Source organism: Bombina bombina, chromosome 7, assembly GCF_027579735.1.
Source record: "Bombina bombina isolate aBomBom1 chromosome 7, aBomBom1.pri, whole genome shotgun sequence".
NCBI classification, from domain to species: Eukaryota; Metazoa; Chordata; class Amphibia; order Anura; family Bombinatoridae; genus Bombina; species Bombina bombina.
In genome coordinates, this window is record NC_069505.1 from 467,915,875 (window position 1) to 467,929,084 (window position 13,210).

The window sequence follows — 13,210 nt, forward strand, 5'->3', positions numbered from 1 at the left end:
GCAGGATATTTCAGCAATGACAACTTGTAGCAGAGAAATAGTTATAAAGTTCTGAGTAAGATGCTGTTGTAATTAGAGAGTGATGATAACCAAAAGTATGCTTGATTTATAATAAAGTTCTGAGTTTGTTAAGTAGCAGTGTCCAGGAAACAGAAAAATGGAATTATTTGGATACTTGCAATTTGATGATTTTAGGCATTGGAATAGAAAATGCTGTAGGTTGAAATAGTTGGTAAATTCATACAGGAAACAGTCACAGACCTCTGTTGTTCAGGATAACAACTTCAATGTTAATGCAAGGCACATTAGACCTGAGAAGGCTTAAAAAGAGGCTGAGGTAATCAGGTGCATGAATGATTAATCAGGCAGGCAGGCAAGCTGAATGTGAATACTGCCCAAATGCAGCAGTCAGAGAAGGATTTCTTAAAGGGATAGTGACATTAGGCTGAGATATGTTACAGATTCCCCTCCTTAAAGACGACCTCCGGGCGCCCAATACAATCCAAAAGGAGAGAGAACAAAAATGACATGGAGTACCGGTAGTAGGTGTATGGAGGTAGCGAGTCCAATCGGAAATCAAGATAGGAGGGTTGGAAATCTCTTGAAAAAGTTGAATGACGAAGTAAAGGCCATGTAATTCAGGTATCAAAAGATCTTGACAATGATGAGAGCAAAACTTGAAGTCAACTTTTTTGTAGTCATCTTGAGAATGCATGAACGTAACATACAATGAGCTTCCTACCACAGAATCATCCTGAGGGTAGATAGGTGGATGTTCTTCATGATAGATGACCATGTATATAGCCAATGAAAAGGCAGCCAGTCCTAGAGAAATGAATAGGCTTTCCTCAGCTTCAGAAATAGAGATGCAGCATTCTGGATTGATAACCAGGTTAAGCACCTTTGGGTCAGAGATTTGAGTATCCTCAGAATTAACCTCTTGGCTGAGGATTAGATATACTCCAAAAGAAAAAGCTATAGCCACTTCTAACACAATAGCAGGGCTTTCTTCAAAATAGGAGATAGGAGTGTAGAGTGCAAGATTTGTCCAGTTCTTGCCATCTTCTAATTCAATTTGAAATGTCTCCTTACTGGATTCAGAATCAAAAGTGTTCTCACTAAGAACAGGTATATGAATGTCCACACCAGGGCAAGGTTCAGGAATACCCACATCTGGGCAAGGTTCAGTCATATCCTCAGTAGGATCAGGTGAAGGAATGCCCATGCCAGGGCAAGGGTCGGAAGTACCCACATCTGGGCAAGGTTCAGGAATATCCTCAGTAGGATCGGGTGAAGGAATGCCCATGCCAGGGCAAGGTTCAACTATAGAGAAAGAAAAAGAACCCACTTTAGAGCCAGGAACCATACTCTCTTCTGAGCAGAGGGCAAGGCTTTCATCAGGGTTCATAAACGAAGAATTAACAAGACCCACTTTAGAGCCAAGAACCATACTCGCTTCTGAGTAGAGGGCATGGCTATCTTCAGGATCAAGTATTATTACACCCATTTCTGGGTTAAACAAAGGAATACCCATACCAGGGTTAAAAACAGGAGAGTCCACCTTGATGTCAGGTTTAGTAGTATAATCATGGAAAACAGGAACAGGAATGGGCACTGGGGAATCTTCTTGAAGAACTTTTGTACAAGTTTCAGGTTCAAGAATGTCCACTTGCGAACTTGGTTTAAATTTGTCCTCACAGGATTCAGTATCAGGAATTCCTGTACAGGAAACTGATGTAGTAGAAAATGTAGGTTGATGCAAAGTATCTCCCAAGGTAAACAATTTCTTAGATGCAGTAACAGAAGAATTTTGAGAAGGTGAAGTGTACTGAAATATGCCACACTCAGGTAGATGCGGAGGAATTGTGACACAAGATTCTGACTGAGAAGTTATCTGGAGTTCAGCAGGCATTCTTAATTGAGTTTGAATATCAGAGCTAAATTCTCCAGGGATTATCTCTGGTAAACTGAAAGGTTGTATATCTGGAACAGAATTATCTTTTGCTTCTAGCACAGGGTTTACAGGTATTGAGGCAGCATGAGAGGGATGCAAGTAATCAATAGTTGGAAACAGTTTTTGTAGTTGTTGTAGAGTCTGAGAAGAGATACCATTAGATGCTTTAAGAAGAGACTGATAGTGACTATAGACATCATCCAGCTCGGTGTTGACAGTGTCAGGAGGCAAGAGAGGGTCTGGTACAACAGAATCTAAAACAGGGGAATCAGGCTGAGTTTCCTCTTTGCACTTCTGATTTTCTGTGGGCAGAAGGATTTTCTTCTTCTTCTTCTTTTTCTTAGAGAGCTTAGATTTCTTCCCAGTATGAGGCTTCTTAGGTTGCTGCCATTGTGGCTTGTAGTAAGGTTGAGAACAGAAATCCTCTTCATCACTGGATGCATAATTCTGATGTGATAAATCAGCATAGTGTCAGGGATTCCTCTCATACTACCTGTCAGTAATCACTGTTCCTTTAATTTTCTGCTCACCTTATCCTCTCCACCCTATTTAAGGTTGCCTCCCACTTCACAAGTTGCTTAGTATTGAAGTTATACCTCTGATACACTACAAGCCAACTCCTGCTGTGTACTCTGTTTCAACAGAGGGATCCACGCGACCTGATCACAAACTGCCAAAGTGAACGCTGTTCACATTCCTTCGATTCAGCATTTGACAAAATTACTTTCTGCTATTAATCCACAGCGCTCTCTAACACTTTGTCATCTCTACTGCCCTGTATTTTCTCTGCTCCGGATTACACTGCATCGGCAGTCAGCTGGGATACAACCACGCTCATCCAAGCCAGGCGGCTGTGACGTCACACGCCAACTTCAGCACAGTCGGACTGACACAGCGCTCTGTAACCACACTTTGTATCGCACAGCTCTCTCAACGATTTGTTCTCCGGTAAGCCCTAAACTTCATAAGTATTATGCTGTGGTATCCTGCACCTAAATTCCACTCCTATTGAGATTTTATGCTACTTGGACAATATACAACCTTCATATTTTTCTATAAGACTTTATTTTTAATAGGTTCAATTACACCTCATCTGCTTATATTTCCTGCACTAACAATTGATTATTTTTCATAGAAGTTTCTGCTTCTTATTTTATTTAGTTCTGCCCTATATGCCTTATCTGACCTCTGGGGTGTAAACCGATTTCCCTGCTGCATTTCCCCAGTGCACTCCTCTGCACATGTGGCAGCTATAGGGTAATCTTATTTACACCACCATTATAGAAATCACAGCTTGGTGTTACAATGAAGATACAACCACTCATTGTACTCTTCAGTAACTTTCTGCTACATTAATTTTGACTTTATTTTGTCTCGGCAATTGAGGTCTTACCATTTATAGCGAAATTATTTTGTATTCCTCAGATACGCATACGGGTGTGACAGAATACTAAGCCCTAAAGTAATATGGACCCAGCTGAGACTAACCCACACATAATTGCCCTTCAACAAAGGGTTGATCTATTAACTGATGGTCTCAATTCCCTCAAAACAGAGAATGAGACTATAAAAGCTTATATTAGGGATGTGGTTGACACAAGAATTCCTGGCACTGAGCCCCAAGTTAGTCCCCCAGAGAAATTCCATGGGGATAGATCCCAGTATAGAGAATTCAAAAACGCATGCTTGCTCATGTTTGCATTAAAACCCCATACCTATCCTACTGATAGGGTGAGGGTTCTTACTACGATATCATACTTAAGAGGTGAACCCCGTACTTGGGCGAACACATTCTTTGAGAACAACGAAGAAATCTTAAACTCATTAGAGAATTTCTTCACAGCTATGGGTCAGTTGTATGAGGACCCATACAAACAGATTACGGCAGAAACAGCCATGAGAGGGTTAAAACAAAAAAAAAAAGGGTTGTAGAAGACTACATCACCGAATTCAAGAAATGGGCAAAAGATTCACAGTGGAACAACTTATCATTGCGGAACCAGTTTAGATTGGGTCTGTCTGACGCTATTAAAGATGAACTTTCACGAATAGATCTACCCCCTACACTCGAAGAATTGATGACCCTGTCCATCACCATAGACAGACGCCTCAGAGAAAGGCAGCAAGAGAGGTCTTCACATGATTTCCCTTACAAAAAACAAGTCACTACCACACATACTACTTCCTCTACTAAAAGCTTGCCCGAACCTATGGACATAGGATTCGTAAAAGGTCCTCTCTCTCCCCAAGAAAAGCTCAGACGACGCAACCTAAATCTTTGTCTATACTGTGCTTCTGACGATCACACAGTAAAAGATTGTCCATCCCTTCTTAGACAGAATAAGGGTAAGATTTCATACCAGCCTTTTTGTTGTACTACCCAGGTACAAACTCATTCTTATTTAACACTGTCTCTTCTCTTACAGTGGGAACAACAGCGGGCCAGCGCATCCGCGATAGTTGATTCCGGAGCCACTGCCTCATACATAGATAAGGAATATGTCACTGTAAATAAAATACCACTAACTCAGAAAAAGTCTCCTGTTTTTCTTAGGGGGATAGATGGTAGAGAAATCACTACTGGTCCTGTGGTCTATGAAACCGTACCCCTCCTGGTGAGTACCACTGACCACCATAGACAGTTTATTACTTTTGATGTTATCTGTTCACCCGTCTCCCCTGTGGTTCTGGGTATTCAATGGCTTAAAACTCACAATCCAACTATAAACTGGTCTAACAACTCACTGTCCTTCTCTTCTCCTTACTGTATTAACAATTGTTTTCCGGTCACTGTCCTACAGACAACCGAAGTCTCACCTGAAAACCTTGTACCTGATGTGTACAAAGAGTACATTGATGTTTTTAGTAAGACAGAAAGTGAAAACCTACCCCCACATCGTAAATACGATTGTCCCATTGATATCATTCCAGGATCTGAAATACCCTGTGGGCATATATTCCCTCTGTCGAACCCCGAACTTCTGCATCTAAAAACTTATATCCAGACTTCCGGTGGGCGGGCCAAGGAGAAGGCAGCTAGTGCTAACAGCTCCTGAGTTAGTTGGCATATTAATGCATAATTAATACTTATATACTCCAACAACATATAAAACTAAGCTCCTGAATTGACCCGAGTGCATGATAGCCTTGATACAGCTGGTATCCGGCGTGTTTGAGCACAGGCGACAACCATCTCGCCCCCCCGGCAAGCTGACCTGCACATGGAAGTGCGACCACATCAAACAGGCTCCCTGATAAATTATCTTTGCCTGAATGACTGAACTAGCCCAGCAGTGTAAACATACGGATAACACGCTTCCCATACCTAGCCTGGCTTAGAGAGAGGGAGTGAGGCTCATACCGGATTCGGGCCTAGGAGCAGTTCGGAATCCTGCAGCCACGGAACAGCGGGTGCGGAGACTCCCCCACACGTCTCACTGACCGAGATCAGAGAACCGGCAGCAACAGCACCCAAGCGGAGCATTCGGTGAATCCCCGGAGTCTGCAGTATCACGGGAGGAGCGGGCGGCTAGAGAGTGAGCAAAGCCAAGAGAACACAGACGGAGGCAAAAAGGCGCGAAAGCGGTGAGCGCCATATTGCCGCCATATTGCTACCATACCTCTGCCGGGAAGAAGAGTAGTGCTGAGGCGGCAACGCATCTTGCTACACTGGTGGCGGGGTGTGCACTGCTGGCCAGCCTAACCGGGACCTGACATCGCACCTCCGGAGGGACTGGTCCTGCAAGGAACAACGAAAAGAGAACGTTCTGCCCTGCTGGTGTGCGGATAGGCCTCTGCCGCTGTGGAGTGTCGACTCCGGCTCAGGTAAACGATCTATCGACCGCACAGACACTGAGGGCTGACAAAAGGGAAAGGCTTTTGTTTACCAGAGACATAGTTGGGTGTTAGACCAGTGGCAGCCTACCCTCCTTCCCCAGACACAAACAGCGACACAGCTCTGCTGGTCCCCCTCTGTAAAGGCTCTTTGCTCAAGGGGAAAACTGTTAAAGACTGCATTGTGTGACTCTCTCCATAAGGGCAAGCTAAGAATAATTAACTCTTTCAAGGGACTGATTCAACATAGCTGGCCCTTTCCTGCACCATAAACCCGGCTGATTGATGAATATATTATCTGGCATAACAGTCTAGTGCTTCTGCGGGGCAAAACCCAGTGCTTCAGTGTGTGACTGATAGTTTTTCTTACAGCTATACAAAACCAAAATTTAGGTGCTGTCAGCTGGAACACAGATGTATTGCCTAGGCTCACCTTGTAATATCAAAGCATAACTAAATCTGGGCTGACCTACTGTCTACTTTGCACCTATATAATGTCTTTTAAAGCATAAGATAATTATTGTTGAGACATATTATATCCTAGGCTTACTTGTTACGTTACTGATTCTGCAATAACCTTTTTATGTGTGCTGTGTACATATTGATACTGTGTGCATAGGTAAACTATTTCTGTGCCTAGGTAACTTTTATGGATAAATTCCTGACAGGCAGTAGAATGTCAGGGAAGAACAAGAGTTCTGGAAAGACGAGGGGAGCTGCAGACCATCCACAGGAGTCAAATTCTGTCCCACAAAATGAGCAGACAATCTCTTTGGACACACATGTGGTGGTGCGGCAGCTCTCCTCCATCTTTCTCCCCAAAATTGAAAGTTTACAAAAAGGTCTTGATCATTTGACAGGGGAGATGAAACAATTTTCCGTCAGATTTACCGAGATGGAGGACAGGGTGTCAGGGCTCGAGGACACATCGGTCACACATGATACACAATTAGATGTTCTACTGAAGCAAAATGTAGTCCTACACCAAAGATTAGAGGATTTAGAAAATAGATCCCGTCGCAATAACCTGCGCATCCTGGGGATCCCAGAAAATGTTAAGCCCCGAGACCTCATTCATTTCATTCAGGATACACTACCTACACTACTTAATCTAACCCCTGCACTGTTCAGGGGTAGCGTAGAGAGGGCGCATAGAGTAGGCCCCGAGAGACAGCAAGACAGAGGCAACACGCAACCTAGGCAGGTTATGGTAAAATTTCTACACTTTCAGCTCAAGATAGAGATACTGAGGGCTTACAGAAAGGTTTCCCCAGTTTTGTATGAGGGATCAAAATTGCTAATATTTCAAGATTACTCCTCCGAACTCATGCGTAAACGCAAGGAGTTCTCCCCCCTTTGCTCTCGACTAAACCGAGAGGGCAGAAAAGTGTATCTTTTATATCCAGCCAGACTAAAGTTACTAACCCCCTCAGGACCTAAGTTTTTTGATACCCCACAAGAGGTTACTGACTTCCTGGGTAGAGAACACAGGGGCTCAATGGCAGGCTCACCCAGATCATCGCATTCAGACCCGGGATGAGAGATGGGGGGGTCCATATTGTGTACTATGGGATCTTCTTATCTCTTTTCTTTGAATTTAAGGGTTAATGGAAACCTTTAGAGACACGGTGCAACGACACCACTTGTTTAGGGGGGAATATAACAATGCTGTTGTTTTAGTTAAACCTACTGTTCTAAGTTCAACTGTTAGAAATTTAGGTTATGTTGCAATGTTATTGACTACTTCAATGATTTTCTGCGTATGTTACCTCTTTTTAAAAATTTCAGCCAATTTACTTATATCTTCTCTTAGGAATGGCCCATTAATTCTATACCCGGATGTGGCGTATCCAGGGTTCATTAGTTTAACTGCTCATTACAAGGTATATGTAAAACATAACCCCCATTCCAGAGCGATTTATACCCTGTCAAGTGCTCCTTCTGGCTTGCAGGTCACTATCACACTTTTATCCATGATAATGGAAACCTTTAGAGATCTGATGCAGCGACACCACTTGTTCAAGCAGAAATGTAACACCGCTACTGTTTTGGTTAAACCTAACGTTGTAGGTACAATGGTTAGAAATTATCTGATGCAACGACACCACTTGTTCAAGCAGAATTGTAATACCGTTACTGTTTTGGTCAAACCTAATGTTGTAGGTTCAATGGTTAGAAATTTATATTATGTTATTATGTTACTGACTACTTTAATGATCTCCTGCATGAGTTTGTATATGTTTACCTTTTTAAATACTGCAACCAATATATTGATATACTCACTCAGGGACGGCCCAATGATTCTATACCTGGATGTGGCGTATCCAAGGTTCATTAGTTTAACTGCTCATTACAATATAAATGTAAATCACAAACCCCTCTCCAGAGTGCTTTATAACTTGTCAAATGTCCTTTGTGGTCTGCAGGTCATGATTCTGCTTTCATCTAGGATATCACAGAAGGTATGTGAAATTGCTGTGGGTGCGGGGGGAGGGGAGGGAGAGAGAGTTAGGATGCATGCATTATTATTATTATTTTTTTTTGTTTTTTGTTTTTTTGTTTTTTGTTTTTTTTTTTTTTGTTTTTTTTTTTTTTTTGTTTGTTTGTTGTCTTTTCCCCATTTCTCCCCTCCCGCAGGATACCGGAGAGATCCTAACTCACATGACATCGCTTGAATGGCGGTAAGGTTTATGACATGGAATGTGGGAGGGATCAATTCTCCCACTAAGAGGAGCACTATACTGACACACTTAAGACGATTGGGAACTGACATAGCACTACTACAAGAAACCCATCTATCTGAGACAGAACACGAGAAACTAAAGAGAGACTGGGTGGGGGCAATAGAACATATTTCATTCACTAACTCTAGTAGGGGCATTGCTATTCTATTTGGGAAAAGAGGGAACGTTGAAATTTTGCACACACTCAAAGATAAGGAGGGCAGATTCCTGATAGTCAAAGTTAAGATAAATCAGAGGGTACTAGTGATATGTAACATATACGCGCCAAACTGTAAATCTAAAACCTTCTGGACGCGACTCATACAAGCACTTGTCCCCTTCTCGGGTTCTGAGATTATCCTGGGAGGAGACTTTAATTTGACTCCAAACCCAGCCTGTGACAGAATGCGGGATCCAGATCGCACAACCGAGAGGTATCGCTCGACGTGCAACAACACTTTCGAACAGAAAACATTTTCTAGAATCTCTGAATCCCTACAACTTGTTGATATCTGGAGGCTAAGAAACGCGGATAGTAAAGATTTTACTTGTATCTCTAGGGCCACTCCAACACTGTCGCGCATAGACCTCTTTATGACGTCCTCTAGCTTAATCCCTAGGGTTACTGGAACTAGGATTCACAATGTTGTGGTCTCGGACCATGCACCGGTTGAACTAGTGCTCTCGGTTGGAACCATAGTTGCCAATAAGCAGACGCTTAGGTTCCCAAGCTTCCTTTACACTTCTGACGCATTCTCCAAGCATTTAACGCATGCATGGAATGACTATTACACAGACAATCTGGCGCACCAAGACAATCCAGAATTGTTTTGGAACGCGGCAAAAGCGGTTCTCACGGGGGACATCATCTCCTATGTATCCGCCCTACGGAGAAAAACTCAGGCTAGACTGCAAAACCTGCAGGAGGCTCTAACGGAAGCCTACCAAGCATACTGTGGAAGTCCATGCCAAGCCCTAAGGGATAAATACCTTGAAAGGAAGGGAGAGTTAGATGTGTTTCTGGGCCACCAGGCTGTCTCACGGCTACTTAGAACCCAGGCTAAGTATTACAGAGAGGGGGACAGATCAGGTAGACTATTAGCCTCCTTGGTAAATAAGAAGACTGCTTGTAAGCCTATAGCGGCAATTACTTACCGCAATAAGACTCATAAAACACCAGAGTCTATAGTGACGGCTTTAGCGGATTATTACGCCGACCTATATGCCAGTCAAAAGAAACCGCCTCAGGAGATCATAGCATCCTTCTGGAAGGAGCTTGATCTTCCGCAGCTCAGGGAGGAACAATTGGCGGTTCTCAACTCACCCATAGCCCCTGAAGAGATCCTAAAATCCATCTCCTCTATGTCCAATGGGAAAGCGGCAGGTCCTGACGGCCTCCCGGCTGAGTTCTTCAAACTATTGAAGACCCAGATCACACCGACTCTAACAAAATTATACAACTTATATTACAAGGAGTTGATACCTCCCTCTCAAACATTTACAATGGCACATGTGTCATTGATTCCGAAGCCGGGGAAGGATCCAGGTCTCCCCGAATCTTATCGTCCCATCTCCCTACTCAACTCGGACTACAAGATCTTGATGAAGATCTTGGCTGATAGACTAAAAGAGGTCCTGACCGACATTATTCACCCGGACCAAACGGGATTTATGAGCCACAGAACATCAGTGACTAATGTGAGAAGGGTACTACATGCCATTGCTCACTATGAGGGGGGACTGGAATTCCCCGAGACGGCAGATCAACCAGAGGCCTTCCTGCTATCTTTGGATGCAGAGAAGGCCTTCGACAGGGTTGAGTGGAGCCACTTGCAGGACGTACTCCAGCGCTTTGGCTTCTCGGGATCATTTCCCCAATATATCAGCAATATCTACAAGGCCCCATGGATTGCTATCATGGCTAACGGGTTATTCTCGCCGCGTATCACACTTCAAAGAGGCACCCGTCAAGGGTGCCCTCTATCCCCCCTTCTTTTCAACCTAGCCCTTGAGCCACTGGCTGTTAAGTTGCGTAAAGTCTATCCGGGTATGAGGATGGGAGAGGAGAGGATGCATCTGGCATTATATGCGGATGACATGCTCTTATTTGTGGAACATCCTGCAAAGCATATCCCAAAAATCCTGGCAACCATTGAGGCCTTTGGGTCCTTTTCCGGCTATAGGATAAACAAAACAAAATCAGAAATCTTATGGCTTTGGAGACATAAGGCACAGTCACGCTCCTATCCATTTCAAGAGGCTGGGGACACCTTGACCTATCTGGGCATTAAATTGTCCACCAATAGGCAAACCTTATACCGTAATAACATCACGCGGGTGTGTTATGACATAGCTCAAACCTTAGAAGGATGGAGAAACTTACCGATCTCTCTCACAGGGCGAATCAACTTGGTGAAAATGGTCATCCTACCACGGATACTATATTCTCTCTTGATGCTGCCTTTTCTGATTACCCGAAAAGACCTGGCGATCTACTCAAAAGCCCTATCTAAGTTCTTATGGAAGGGGGGCAGATCTAGAATAGCTCTCAAGAAATTATATGCACGGCCCTCCTCGGGTGGTCTGGGTCTCCCCGACCTGAAGCTATACAACTGGGCAGCACTCAACCGTCTAATGCTGGATTGGCAATTAAAGACGGAACACTTCTACACACCCGAACTCGAGAGGAATGCACTAAAGGGGTTTGAACCCTCACTTCTGCCTTACACCCCGTCTAATAACCTCCCGACGGGGGTCAAGGATAGTTTCCTCTATAAGGACGTATTGCGGGCATGGTGGCAAACCCTAAAATACCTGGGCCGGCGTCACGCGTCCCCCAGGCTAATCCCTCTGCGAAACAATACCTGCTTCCCTCCTGGGATTGATACTTCCCCGTTTACCAACTGGGAAACCAAAGGCTTATGCTCAGTGGGAGATGCTCTTGACATCTCTAGAAAATGCGTTAAGTCCTTTGAGGAATTGCAAACTCAATTTGGGCTACCGCGGGCCCACTTCTACGCCTATCTTCAGATGAGGCATTACGTGAACCAGCTTATTAGAGAGGACCCACAATTCTGGGAACCGCACATATTTACTGTGTCAATGTCTACTTTTAAGCTTGGAAGTTTCTCTATCTCGGGGATTTACAAAACACTGCTGAGCCATATTGAATCTAAACATCTGGCCCTGCTAGAGAATAGATGGAGAGGCCACTTGGAAAGGGAGGATCTTCCAGAGCTAATCCAGCGCAGTGTAGAAAACGCTAAAAAAGCAACGCTGTCCATGACGTTGAGAGAGTCCCAGATCAGAATGCTGCATAAAGATTACATTATACCACGCAGGCTAGCTAAATGGAAACATGGGGTGAGGAATGAGTGTAGTAAGTGTAGGATTGGTGACCCGAACTTTCTTCATTACTTCTACACCTGCCCACGAGTTCACCAGTTCTGGGGTAAAATAGCCTTATGGATCACAAGGGTAATTAAAATCAAGGTCAAGATAGGGATAGAGCAAGTCTGCTTCCTGAGTTGGGAAGAACAAGATACTAGACACACCTCACTACTCACCACTATGATCTTGATTGCCAGAAAGGTCATACTGAGAGTTTGGACCGAAAACGCTGCTCCCACCTTTATTGCATTTAAACACAACTTGCATAAGCAATTACTCACTGAACAATTAGACACCAAAATGGACACTGACAGAAGGCTTAGACACTTCATTACTAAATGGCGGAAGTACATTGATACTCTACCATTGGATTCACAAAAACAATTATTGCTCCCATTTGCGCATACTGAATACATGTTGACGGCCTCTTTAAGGGGAGAATGGACATTCCTACAACAAACACGGCGGGGGGGGGGGGGGGAGAGAGAATACCGCTATCTAGGATGATGAAACTGCTCTATGGCCCCTACCCCCTCCTGCTTACCCCCTACCCCTGACCCTTGTAGACCCTTTGATGTGTGAGTAGATTTTTTTTTTTTTTTTTTTTTTCTTTTTCTCTCTCTTCCTCTCCCTCTTTTTCCGGACCGCACAGTATAAATTGAAACAGCAACCTTATAGAATGCTGGAAATGGCTGCGCATAAATGCTAGGCGCAAATGTTGGTGGTTAATTAAGGTTTAAGGGGGGTGGGACTGGGGAAGGGAAAGTTATTATCCTAAAGGAAAACTGTCATAGAATAACTGTAAAAACCAGAAAAAGGACCTGAGAGATTGATATATGATATACGACATTTTTGTACATTGCAACACGTTTTACTCAGTTGTATACCTGCCTATTTATTCATGTTAATGTTGTCCTGGATGTAAGGACATAACTGTATTTTTGCAATATCTCTTGTCCTCAATAAAACAGAATTTAAAAACTTATATCCATGAAAATCTAAAAAAAGGCTTCATACGCCCCTCTACTTCTCCCGCAGGTGCGGGGATATTTTTCGTGAAAAATAAAGACGGTTCACTAAGACCCATAATCGACTATAGAAAATTGAATCAGATTACCATAAAAAATAGGTACCCTTTGCCGTTGATTCCGGAGCTCATAGAGAGACTTGAAGGGGCCAAATACTTCACTAAATTGGACCTAAGGGGGGCTTACAACCTAATCCGAATAAGATCTGGGGATGAATGGTTGACGGCGTTTCGAACTCGCTATGGATTGTTCGAATACGTCGTCATGCCATTTGGGTTATG